The sequence below is a fragment of the Ostrinia nubilalis genome, chromosome 15 (assembly GCF_963855985.1).
Source record: "Ostrinia nubilalis chromosome 15, ilOstNubi1.1, whole genome shotgun sequence".
Classification (NCBI taxonomy): domain Eukaryota; kingdom Metazoa; phylum Arthropoda; class Insecta; order Lepidoptera; family Crambidae; genus Ostrinia; species Ostrinia nubilalis.
Window position 1 is genome coordinate 2,668,812 of NC_087102.1, and position 12,352 is coordinate 2,681,163.

General features: G+C 36.5%; 1 long non-coding RNA gene across 1 annotated transcript; it reads left to right on the forward strand.

Moving 5' to 3' along the window:
• Positions 1-5,889: 5,889 nt before the first annotated feature.
• On the forward strand, positions 5,890-11,915 carry LOC135078713 (uncharacterized). Its single transcript, XR_010258653.1, has 2 exons — positions 5,890-6,188; positions 7,125-11,915. It is a non-coding gene; the product is annotated as an uncharacterized LOC135078713 (long non-coding RNA).
• The last annotated feature ends 437 nt before the right edge of the window (positions 11,916-12,352 follow it).

A 12,352-nucleotide genomic window follows, 5' to 3' on the forward strand; every position in this document is an offset into this window, starting at 1 on the left:
TTATTCCAATTTGTACTGAAAAACCAAATTTACTAAAATCTTAGTGTACTTTCTTTATGGGAGTCTTTTGTTTATCGTAAATAATAGGTATTGTTCCCTACTTTTATCCCTGTGAATATGGCAAGAATGCAAAGTAACACGGTGTATAAATAAAAATGAATTGTTGTTCGTTAGTCTGGTTAAAACTCGAGAACGGCTGGGCCGATTGAGCTGATTTTGGTTTTAAAATGTTTGTCGTAGTCCAGGGTAGGTCTAAACGGTGAGCAAATACGCGCGCGATATTGTTTTTCTGTGACAGACAAAATTCCACGCGGGCGAAGCCGCGGGCGGAAAGCTAGTTTTGGAATAAATATGTAGAGTCTAATATGCTATAGACTGTTTATTGATAAAAAGTATTTTTCTTCATGTTGGCTGGTCGTAATTCAAAATTAATAACAAGTGACGTAGAGGTATGTAGTGCACGCACTTTAAAGGTGACGTATTCATTGATAACTATTGTCAATAAAACTTTTATATGAAATATGGAAAACATTGATGCTCGTGCTCATCATACTTGCTCCCAATGGAAATCGATTCTGGAACTGCATTTGAAGTTAAAATCTCTTATTTAGCCAAACGGCGACCAAAGTAGATTAGAGTAGGTATAATGTAACTTTCAGGTATTTTTTGTTAAATTGTTTCAATCTCATTTATAGAGTTTTCTTTCTATGCACAAATGAGTATAAAATCAGCTGGTTGTTTTTGTGATTGTATTACTTATAATGTAGCTAATACTCGTAGTAATGTTGTATGTTATTATGGGTTACGTAATTTATATTGTAGAACTTTAAAATCATGTACTATCTATTTACAACTCAATGCAACATTTTGAGAAATCTAGCATCTAATTGGCTACACTACATTAAACAATAACTAAATGCCAGAGAAAGTGCTGAAAGTGTATTTAAGCTCCCAAAATATGCCAATCACTTCTGTCGTAAGGTAACACTTAACTTAGACTTAAAGTAGAGTCACAGAATACATAATGTTTGTACACTACTGGGTGTCATAACTACTTACACAGATTTTACATAAACTTCTAACTTTTCGTCATTTGTCTCAATTTAAAAATATTGCAAACTTACATTGCAAAAGTAATTTAGATACTTTACTTTGAATTAATACTTACTTTATTGTGTTTAAAAAATAATGTTAAAAAACTTTTAACTTTACAGTTAAGAGATTCCCCCAATTATTTTGTGTATGATAAGTTAAGATGCGGTCTGATAAAAAGAACATAAATTTTTGAACACGGAATTCAAGCACGTGCTCCCATTCAACTTAAGAATCATAAAGATTCATACCATCTAATGAAATCTCGCATGGTCCATTTCCAACAATAATCGCTTGCACCGTACAAAGTTAACGCTTCCATAACCCACCGTGGTCTGCAAATCCTCGCACGCGATTCTAAACCTTATCATTACAAAATTTATACGACTTACCGGTAAATAATCACAATCCAATTCAATTATTTTGAACAACACAACACTGGCAGGTTAGAAACACAGCACAGAAAAAAGTCCGAATTTAAGAAGCTATTTCTCGTGGAAATAAAAAACAAAACTTCAAATTCGGTATTCGAAACGAATGCACAGTTTGACCTAGATGGGGCGACGACGCGCGCGCCCGTTCCGTCCGTCGGCTCACGAATGCGTGCGCGCAGATATCACGTGTGTTACGTTACTTACCGATGCTACTTGAAAGCTTGGAAGCTCTTATTATTCACGTCTTAAAGTCCAATTTAAGCCAAAATACGAAATCCGAACTATCAGGATAAATTACGGTAATAAGCTTGACTTTGGTAATGTGGATCATATTTCTGTTTTAAGGCTTTGTTTAATTGTTATCAGGTGTCTGTTGATGTATGTTAGAATAATAAAATTTGATATTTCCCTTTGTATACACAGATTACATTCGTTGAAATTTAATACTTTTTAAGCTTTAAATTACATAAAACTACTACTAACTCTACTGTTAGTTTTTACTGTAATTTAACTCTACTATACATTTTTCAAAGCTTTGTTCAGGTCGAACAATGTAGCTAAGAAAGGCTTTTGACTTAATTTTGTAACACATTTGTGGCCTGTAGTAAGCAGGTAATTTTTAAAAAGTATGTTGTGTTATTATTACATAAGCAAATAAACGCGAATGTCATTGACCCTTTCCAATCATCGACCTGCAAACAAACAAACAAACGAAGACAATAGCAATTGTAACACTTCATCGAATCTAGAGCGCTGAAAGATGAGTTTCAAAACAATGGATGGAACATGCGATTCATTATAATGCTGACTTAATTTCCAATTAAATACATAATTTTATTGTTACATATTTTGACTTAAAATACTTCCCACAATCATTTAAATTAGGTACAGCTATAGACCATTCATTTTTGTTCCAAAAGCATAGGTACTTATCTGCTACGAGAACAACTTAGGATGGATTCGACTAAACAAGAGTAAATATTTATCTCAGAATAAATCGTTAGTTAATCGACATATTGACATACTCGTATTTCCCATACTGAAACTGTCAATAAGTCAAAGTCAAAGTCAAAATTTCTTTATTTGTATAGACTATTAAATAGTTCTAACAAATCGTCAAATATTTTGCTCTTAAGGAGTCTCTACATGTCTCATAATCTTTTTACGCTTCGAGACCAACATTTGGAAAGTGCTGAGAAGAAGCGCCGCAACAAACTCAGTCACCACTATCTGCCGGTTAATATAAATAAATAGTAAAGCAGTAGTAGGTACATTTGATTCAGGAGCGGTTCAATGAATTTACCACGCATTCTTGTATGGTGTATCAGGTGTATCAATGTGCCAGTTATACCAGGAGTTATTCTCGGATAAATGTTTGCTCGAATCGGGCCTAAGTATAATAAGATTACACCACAGTATTTAACTAAACTGACTAAACTTATCATCTAGCTAGACTCTAAACGTGACGTCTTCGGACAGTCGTGTTGCGAACTTTTTGGCTACTTTGGGTGTCTTGAAGTATTTGACGCTGACTGTACTAGGAGTTTATTCTCTAATCCCATCCTTCCTTTTTTTCATCGCAAACTTAGTACATACAGTTCTAAAGCCTTATTTAATCTATATATCTATACTTATAATAAATCTGTAGAGAGGTCAATTCTGTACATGAAATATATTTTCAAAATAACTATCAGGGGGTGATAAGTGATCGATACTGATACCAAAAATGCAATCAGTAAAATTTTTGTCTGTCTGTCTGTCTGTCTGTCTGTCCGTCTGTATGTTCCTTATAGAAACAAAAACTACTCGACGGATTTTAACGAAACTTGGTACAATTATTCTTCATACTCCTGGGCAGGTTATAGTATACTTAGGAATTCCCACGGGAACAGGAATTAGCGGGAACATCCTTTTGTATGAAAAATCTAAACCGCTTAAGTTAGACGCTTGAAATTTGGCATGTAGGTACCTTAGTAAACTTAAAGCTTAATTACAATAAGTAATTCCCGAAATTCCCACGGGAACGGGAATTAGGGGGAAAATCCCTTTGTATGAAAAATCTAAACCGCTTAAGTCAGACGCTTGAAATTTGGTATGTAGGTACCTTAGTAAACTTAAAGCTTAGTTACAACAAGGAATTCCCGAAATTCCCACGGGAACGAGAATTCGCGGGAAAATCCTTTTGTATGAAAAATCTAAACCGTTTAAGTTAGACGCTTGAAATTTGGTAAACTTAAAGCTTAGTTACAACAGGATATTGCAAAATTCCCACGGGAACGGGAGTTAGCGGGAAAAAACATTTGTATGAAAAAGTCTAAACCGCGTAAGATAGATGAAGGAGGTAAAACGGGATCCACGCGTACGAAGTCGCGGGCGGCCGCTAGTTATTACTAAAACTTGTACGATTGTCAAATTGTCATAACACTTCTTGTGTCTATTTCTAGCCACGAAGACAAAAATAACCGTTACAGCTTCCATTCGTTTTAATTACAAACTAATTGGTGATAAAACAAAAGCAAAAGGTATGTATAATGTCGTTGAACTGGGGATATTTTATTGATGCACGAAAGTGGAAGCACTACTCTAGGCACATGTGAAGTAGAGTCAGAAAGCTTCTACTGAGCTTAATGTTCGGAGACTTTCATTGATAGAGTTGTACACTTTAACATTCGTATTTCTTTTAAAGATAAGCATAATCCCCAAACATTTTTAGTTCCCTTTATGTAATTTGACATAATAAAGAGTTTTCTCTTTCTCTTTTTCAGTATCAAAGGGAACATATTTATATTTCTATTCCCTTTGAAACTACATTTGTAGTTAGTTGGAGGAAGAAGTTTCATCTAGCCGCCAAAGTAGACCCTATTTTTGTATGCTATCGCGATCTCAGATAAAATTCTTTAAAGCTTAGCTTAAATAATTTTTGTGGGATTGTATCCTATGTTTTTGGGAAATATCATTACAATTGACAGTTCTGTGTGAATACTTTAAACCAGGCTTCGTTAACGGTGATTTTATAAAGTTGTGTAAATTCTGCGACGATGTTCTTTACGAAAATGGTGAACCCACTGCATCTTTTCCGACTGTATCAGTTTCTAATATCGCCAATTTATTATTCATGCAACATCCGAAGCACTTGAGAAAACAAACTTTATTAGTTGGTAGTTGATTTCAAAATACACATTAGTATAAATAAACTTTCGTATTAGTCGTCAGCCTTTCCATTTTGTGTAGCGGATCTTGTGATTGCGAAACATCGACTCTATGCCTTGTTGTTGTTTAATGTTTCAATTACCATTGACTTATTATATCATACATAAATTCAAAGCACATATTAAAAGTATCTTAATGAAAAAGGGCTACTATAAAGTCGATGATTATTTAAAAGATAAAAATGTTTGGGATACGTTACTGCCTAGCTCGCATAAATATTTATAACTTTGTACATTTTAAAGCATGTAAACCTTTGAAAAAGAGGCTGACAATAGTGTTAGTAGTGGAAAGTTATAGCAAAAAGTTGTATTTGAGAACGATTCTGTCTGTAGATAGAAGTTAACAAAGTAAATTGAATCCTTCGCGATGTAAGTATATAGTAAAATAAAATAAAATATAAAATAATAATCGGAAGTAGCTGGGCCTAAGGCGTATCGAACAACCCATATGTCCATAGAGAAAAGTTTCACGAGTTTTGACATAATGTATAACCAATTTTTATTATTAATGCCCATAGAATAATTAGATGACTTTAAAAATACATATAATTATATTAAAAACGTCCCAATAATTTACATTAAATCACAATAAAGTAAATATACTAATATTTATCTTGGACTATTGATAATGTAATAAAATAAACTATTAAACTAAATATTTGGAAATAAAAAGATGACCCAAATCGCTGTTCTAACATTATGTCAGATAATGTTATTGTTTAAAACGTACTTAGGCTTGTTCGATGCGTCTTAGACCCATCTGCCACCAGTGTGCTAATTTTGAGACACCCTGTATATTTCGCAAGACGATCTCACGATTAAGAGGTTTGTCCTTAACCGTCAGCATGACGGACAGAAATAGAGAGAATTGGACAGGTCTACGGTGCACTTGCGTATGTCAAGATTTTCTAAGCACTAAATACGAGTGCGTTTCCCCAAGATGCGCAATCACTGCAAGCGCATGTCTAGATCTTAAAACAGGTCTGAACCGTTCAGAATCAGGATTATAAAACTTGTCGACGAATAAGTGAAATTTGATGACTTGGTGACGCAGTAAGTAGATTGAAATGCTAGAGGCTCTATCTTAGTGAATAACACAATTATTTATTTTGGGTAAGATTTAATTAAACCATATGGATTAGATTAGGTAGTGTTAATTGTGAAAAATATAAAACGTTCAAATAGCGGTATCGTTATAGCCAATGAGCTGCTGTCATAGTGACATTGACGTATTGTCAATGTCACACGAGAATCAAACGTCAGAATAGAGGGACGCGCGGAGACGACTCCGCGCGCTTTTGTGCTAAGTGATGAATTGTATCTAAAATAAGGCAATATAATGTGAAAGATGAGTATCCAGCGTTTTATTTATGAGAATAGATCTACCGGCCTCTAATAGTTCAGAAGTGAGATCTGAAACCTATGATAGTAACGTGATTTCAAAGTGTTCCAGGTTAGAGATGGGTTATACTAGGTAAATTTGATACTAGGTGCACCTATTCCAAGTATTTATTAATACGTGATCCAAATACCTGTTCCACTTAGTACGTAGTAATTTACCATACTTGACGCGACTAGTGCGGACTAATCCACGTATTATGACTTTAAAATACAATTTTCTTTGAAAAGATCCACTCGTAGTCGTAGTATTAATAATGCAATTTGAAATTGAATAATAATGTTTTTGCTGGTTGTTGATTGATTGATATCCTCCCTTCATACTTCAACAGGCTTAGGACTGTCAACTTAAAAGTTGGCGTATTTAAAAGATATCAATTTCATAAAAATATTTACATAATTTTTTCTATTTTTTATTTATGCAATTATCACGGACGCGTGACAACAAACCAAAACAAACCTGTCGGAAGAATAAAAACTGGTTTTTTACCGGCTAGTCAACAAGGAGTGAGCTGGATGAGAGAGAACAAAAATTAAAATATTCAAAACCTTACCTGTGTACAAATAGAGTTTAAATTACGTAATACATCAAACACCTATTCCTATCTCACACCTGCCTGCGCTCAAATTTGTTTGTCAGACAGAGACGGAGTGAATCTCTACGTTCGCACATAAGCTTAGCGAGAAATACGCGGTGCGCGTAATACACGACTACGGATTATGCAATAATAACCTCTATTACTTTGAGGGTAGGGTCGGAAATCGTGTAATTTAAAAAATACTTAGTGAGAAATACGCGGTGTGCGTAATACACGACTACGGATTATGCAATAATAACCTCTATTACTTTAATGGTAGGGTCGGAAATCGTGTAATTTAAAAAATACTACGTGGATCAAGTATTTTAAAAATTGGAATAGGTGCCACTTAGTACTGTAAAATACCTAGTGTGTGGATCTGTTCTAGTAAATACGTCTCATCTCTATTCCAGGTGACCAATGTTTCGTGTTATTTGTCACGAATGTTAACACAAAACGCCCACGATTCTATGATTATAATGGAATATGATGAAGAGAGAATGTCATGGAAACCACGTTGACAACTGTGTGAGATGCAGAAAAGTATTTAAGTACGAGAAATGATGACGCAAATTATGAAGATACTCCCTCCGTAACTTGGCTTGTGGTCACGTAAGTGGTGAACAATTTGACTAACGATGGCCCCAGAGCAGGTATGATTTATTATTATTATCGATTATTCCAACAGCAACAATATTAACACATTTACTTTTGAGCAAAATAATGCATGGAAGTGAATGATGCATCAAATGTTATAGATATTGTCAGTTTACTGATAATGCCAGGAATGTGTGTGAAAGCTACGGTATGTGCTCACTTTAACTGCAATGCCTAATAAACTATTTTAGTAAAGTAAATTAAATTGAACGGTGTTCATTTGTTTATGTTTACATTCTGCGAAGAATAACCTGTTGAAATTTAAAATCTCTAAAGAATACATAGAATATGGTCAGATTAATTAAACAAGTTTGGTAATCATGCCCGAGTAACCTCTTGGCATTATTTTGGGTAACAATTAATAATTAGTTTTATTCAAGTAAATTGAAGCTAAGGTCTGTGTTGTGTAAACCAGTTTTAGTATCATGATGTTTCCTTCTTGATGTTCAGTAAATACTACAAGATGAGATAACTTAAAACATTTATCTAATTGGAATTAAGTAAAGCAGCCAGTTATACCGTTGAACATGTGGTATATTTTTGGTATTCTTATAATGATTGATACTTCAATTAATTGTTAAACACAATTATTGTGTACTCCTGGTTACTGTAGATGCAAGACACATTATGTTACATGATGCTATATTTGAGTAAAGATAATGTTAATATTGAATTTCTCCAACTTATCAATTAATTTATAATGCCAGTAGTCATTTGGATTGTATTACTAATATTGAAAATAAGTGTGGGTGACCAAAATTTATCCAATTATGATATTACATAAAAGATATAGAATGTGGTACATTAAAGGTATTCTTGTGTACCAGCCATTATTGTTAATTATTCTCGCATGGTGAAAATGATTTTAATCTTGAGGTTATCTGTTTAATAAAAAGGTTACTGGTTGTAGCATGTTGTGTGTGCATATTTTTAGATTTGACTTGAGTTTTAGATGTGGTGACTTATCTGTCTGCGGGTTGGCCCTGTGGTGAGCAAATCAGTCAAGCACAATACCAGAGTGAAGCTGAACACTTAGCAAGGGTACTCCACATAAGTAATTTGGAGTTGGACAGAAGGTAATGCAATACAAAAGGCATCAGCTGTGATATTTGGTGAGTGAAAATGCAATACAAAAGGAATCAGCTGTGATATTTGGTGAGTTGAATTAATGTTTTATTGCAAGGGTTGAGCTGAGACTAGCAGTGCCACTGCGGCTTGGTTGTTTAACTGTGCTTATTCTTGTCATTGGCATGAAATTGCATACAATTAACTTGAGTGTGAACAGATTGTAATAATAAATTGGCTACAGTCTACTGCTAGACTTTAGAACTTCCCAACTGCCGCTAACAGTCTTAAGCAAAAAGTTATTATTAATAATGGTGAATAAGAGAGTTAATTATGTGTTTGAATAGAAATAAAGGCTTATCATTGGTCATAAGCATTGGCCTATTGTGTGGTATACTACTGTACTGTGCGAAAGTTAGCTATTTACCCGACTGCGCCAGAAGGAGGGTTATGTTTTTGAATAATGGTATTAATGGAGCAAAGTACTAGCAGTGATCAAATAAAGTTTATATTGGTGATGATTGTGTTGTGTGCTTCCCTGTAATGACTGGGTTGACAACAGATACTTGAATATGAAGTCAGTTGCATTGTGGGTGAATTTTGGCCAAGCATGAGAAGAGAAGTATTGTACTTGTTAAATTAAAGTTCTTGGATATTTCCATGAATGCTTGTTCCTATTTGAGAATGGTAAGTTCATGGAAGTATGTGCAGTTTCCAAAGATAATAGTTGGAAGTGTATTGCTGTCAACACAATAATAACAGTAAGTTTATTATGATAAAGTTGCATTTGTGTGTGAAGCAAATTTGTGTTCACTAAGACACAATGTTAAGCATAATTTGTTTCACTGTTTATTACTGGCATTATTGATGATGATTTATGTAGTTGTGTTATTCATCTTAATATTTTAGAGTTTACATTGAAATATTTTATTATTTAAATAAAGATAATTTTAGCAAATTTCTTATGATGTTGTGATTATGGGAATGGTTTGATTATAATAATAATAATAGGGGTATGATGTACTATGTGAGGATCATACACCAGTGGGCATTGTCATGAAACTGGGTGGACTTTGTCATTTTGTGTGAGATGGATGTCCTGATAGCTGTGTGAGGAGGACATGTGGCATTGTCTTGAAACTGTGTGGACATTGTCATTCTGAGTGGGATGTCTGGTGTGACATCAGGAATTGTGAAGATGTCGTGTCTTGTGTGGGAGACATCATGAACTATGATGTTTTGGCTTGTGTAGCGACATCATAGGGCTGTGTGGCGAGGCGCAAACTGTGTGGAATGGCCTAATCTGTGTGGGTTTAAAGAGAAAATGTTAAAAGAACCATAACCAATCCCATAAATCATTTAGGTCCGATAGTATTTATTTTATTTGTATTGCATTGTATAACTTCATTATAATTACGTCATTAGGATTTCACAATGTTCTAAATTAATTCTGAATAATACCGAAGAGAAGAGGCAGTATCATGAGCAAATGGAGAACCTACTGAGAAAGGCATACGCCGGGCGCTGTAGTGGTGACTTCGTGGAAAGCTTCAACGACATCGAGCAAGCAAAGAAGTGATTTTTCAAGTGGACGAAGACCACAGGAAGGCGGTCTTCCATGTCCGGAACTGGAACAGCAACGACGACAGGCTGCTAGCAGTCGCCCCGAGCGGCAGGCGCGCGAAGAAAGGAGCGACTCCCCTAGAAGCTCCTGAAAAGCAGTGGCGCCTCAAGACCGGATGGGACGAGCCCGTGCTGGAAGACGTCGCAGCATACTTCGAGAAATGGCTGTCAGACCTGCAGATTATGAAGAGACTGCGTATTCCTCGATACTACTACGGGGGGGAGATAAATGAAACTCCGAGAGCTGCACATCTTCTGCGATGCAGGCGAGGAAGCCTACGCCGCCGTTGCGTATTGGCACCTCACTTACAACGACAGGAAGGACGCGGAAGTTGTGCTGGTAGCTGCGCGTGCCAAAGTGGCTCCAGTGAAGACACAAACGATATCGAGGTTGGAGCTACAAGCAGCATGAACGGAAGTGCATCGGCTGCCTGTAGAAGACACTATCTACTGGAGTGACTCCTAAACTGTGCTGCATTGGCTGCGGAACGGAAGCCGCCACTATACACCCTACGGAGCGCATCGACTTGAAGAGATCACCGAGGAGACAAGGCCGTCGGAGTAGCGTTTGAGTACCCACTCACTTGAACGTAGCCGACGTGGCGTCGAGAGCGGGATACGTGCCTACATCGGAAGAGGATGAGTCTGTTGTTCCAAGGGCCGTCGTTCCTCAGAAGACCGAAGTCTGGATGGCCACGGCAAGAAGGCAAGGACGATGACGTGCAATCGAGCAACACTGCATCTCGTCACTGGGAAGATCGAGGATAACGAGACGGTCACATCGGACCTCTCGCTTTGAATATTCTAGAACATGAGAGACAGAGATGGCAATATCGCGAGAGAAAGGGAAGAGTATAAAATAGGGAGCAGGGCATTCCAGCTGACTAGTTTAATTCAGATAAGAAGCGAGTTAAGAAATCAAAGTGGTCGAAAAGAAAAAGTGAAGAACTCAGAAATAAAGCTGTCTACAACAAGTACTCTGCCTTCAAGATTTATGCCGGTTCCTATCCCACGAACATGCAGTCCACTGCTTATCAACAGTGAGGGTTCTTTCCATTCTTGGAAGTAGAATGGGTTACAGTTCTATGATTTGGAGTTTATCGGAACCAATAAGTTGTATTTTTGTGGTGGTTGAACAAACTTGATAGAAACCTTGGATAAAGGCCTAATTGGGCATCAAAGGATGAGTTTCGTCGGTGGTAACATTTTGGGCATATGAGCTATGGTGCCTAGATTAAGATGGCATGTGTGTGATCGACATTATTGTCATTATTGAAGCAGCTGATTCTAAAATATTGAACGAAGAGATAATTGTGATAGCGTCTGTATGACCATTGGCGTGGCGCTACTGATTGAGGAGCACGCTGAGCTTCTAGATGATATGGATGTGCTGTGTAATGATGACATAGATGTACTGTGTGATGATGATATAGATGTACTGTGTGATGATATAGATGTACCGTGTGACGATGATATAGATGTATTGTGTGATGATTTCTCGTTTCAGCAGAACCAAAGGTGGTCAGCGTGTGGTGCGAATGGTGGTGGAGAAGGCAGAGTGGATCTAGCCAGGTGCTCAGCTGGATCCCAATACGAGGCGTCAAGTGTGCCATGAGCAGACCTTCGAGGGCGAAGGAATTGCAGGAAGGCCGAACTGTTAATTGTGAAAAATATAAAACGTTCAAATAGCGGTATCGTTATAGCCAATGAGCTGCTGTCATAGTGACATTGACGTATTGTCAATGTCACACGAGAATCAAACGTCAGAATAGAGGGACGCGCGGAGACGACTCCGCGCGCTTTTGTGCTAAGTGATGAATTGTATCTAAAATAAGGCAATATAATGTGAAAGATGAGTATCCAGCGTTTTATTTATGAGAATAGATCTACCGGCCTCTAATAGTAGGTATAGTAATATATTTGACCTTTGTCCAGCAGAAGATGTCATTTGGCTGAAACGAACGAACGAACGAACAATTAATTCACCCCCTAAATGGTGTACAAGAGTCTGGAAATCAACTTGAGTATTTGAATGGTGAAATTACGAAAACAATACCTAGACGATAGACTTTCTGTGACAGAAAGAAATTCACGCTAGCGAAGCTATCGTATAGGTATACCATTCAGAGTTTACCAATCTTCTAGTTAATGTAGTGTACCTAATAATAAATACCCATTTACATAATACGATGAGCGGATATTGAATTATTATGAAAGCGAAATGAACATTATAGATTACGAAGACAATCTTGATTCTTCTACAAGGAAACGATCAGGAAGATTACCCTCGGGTAAC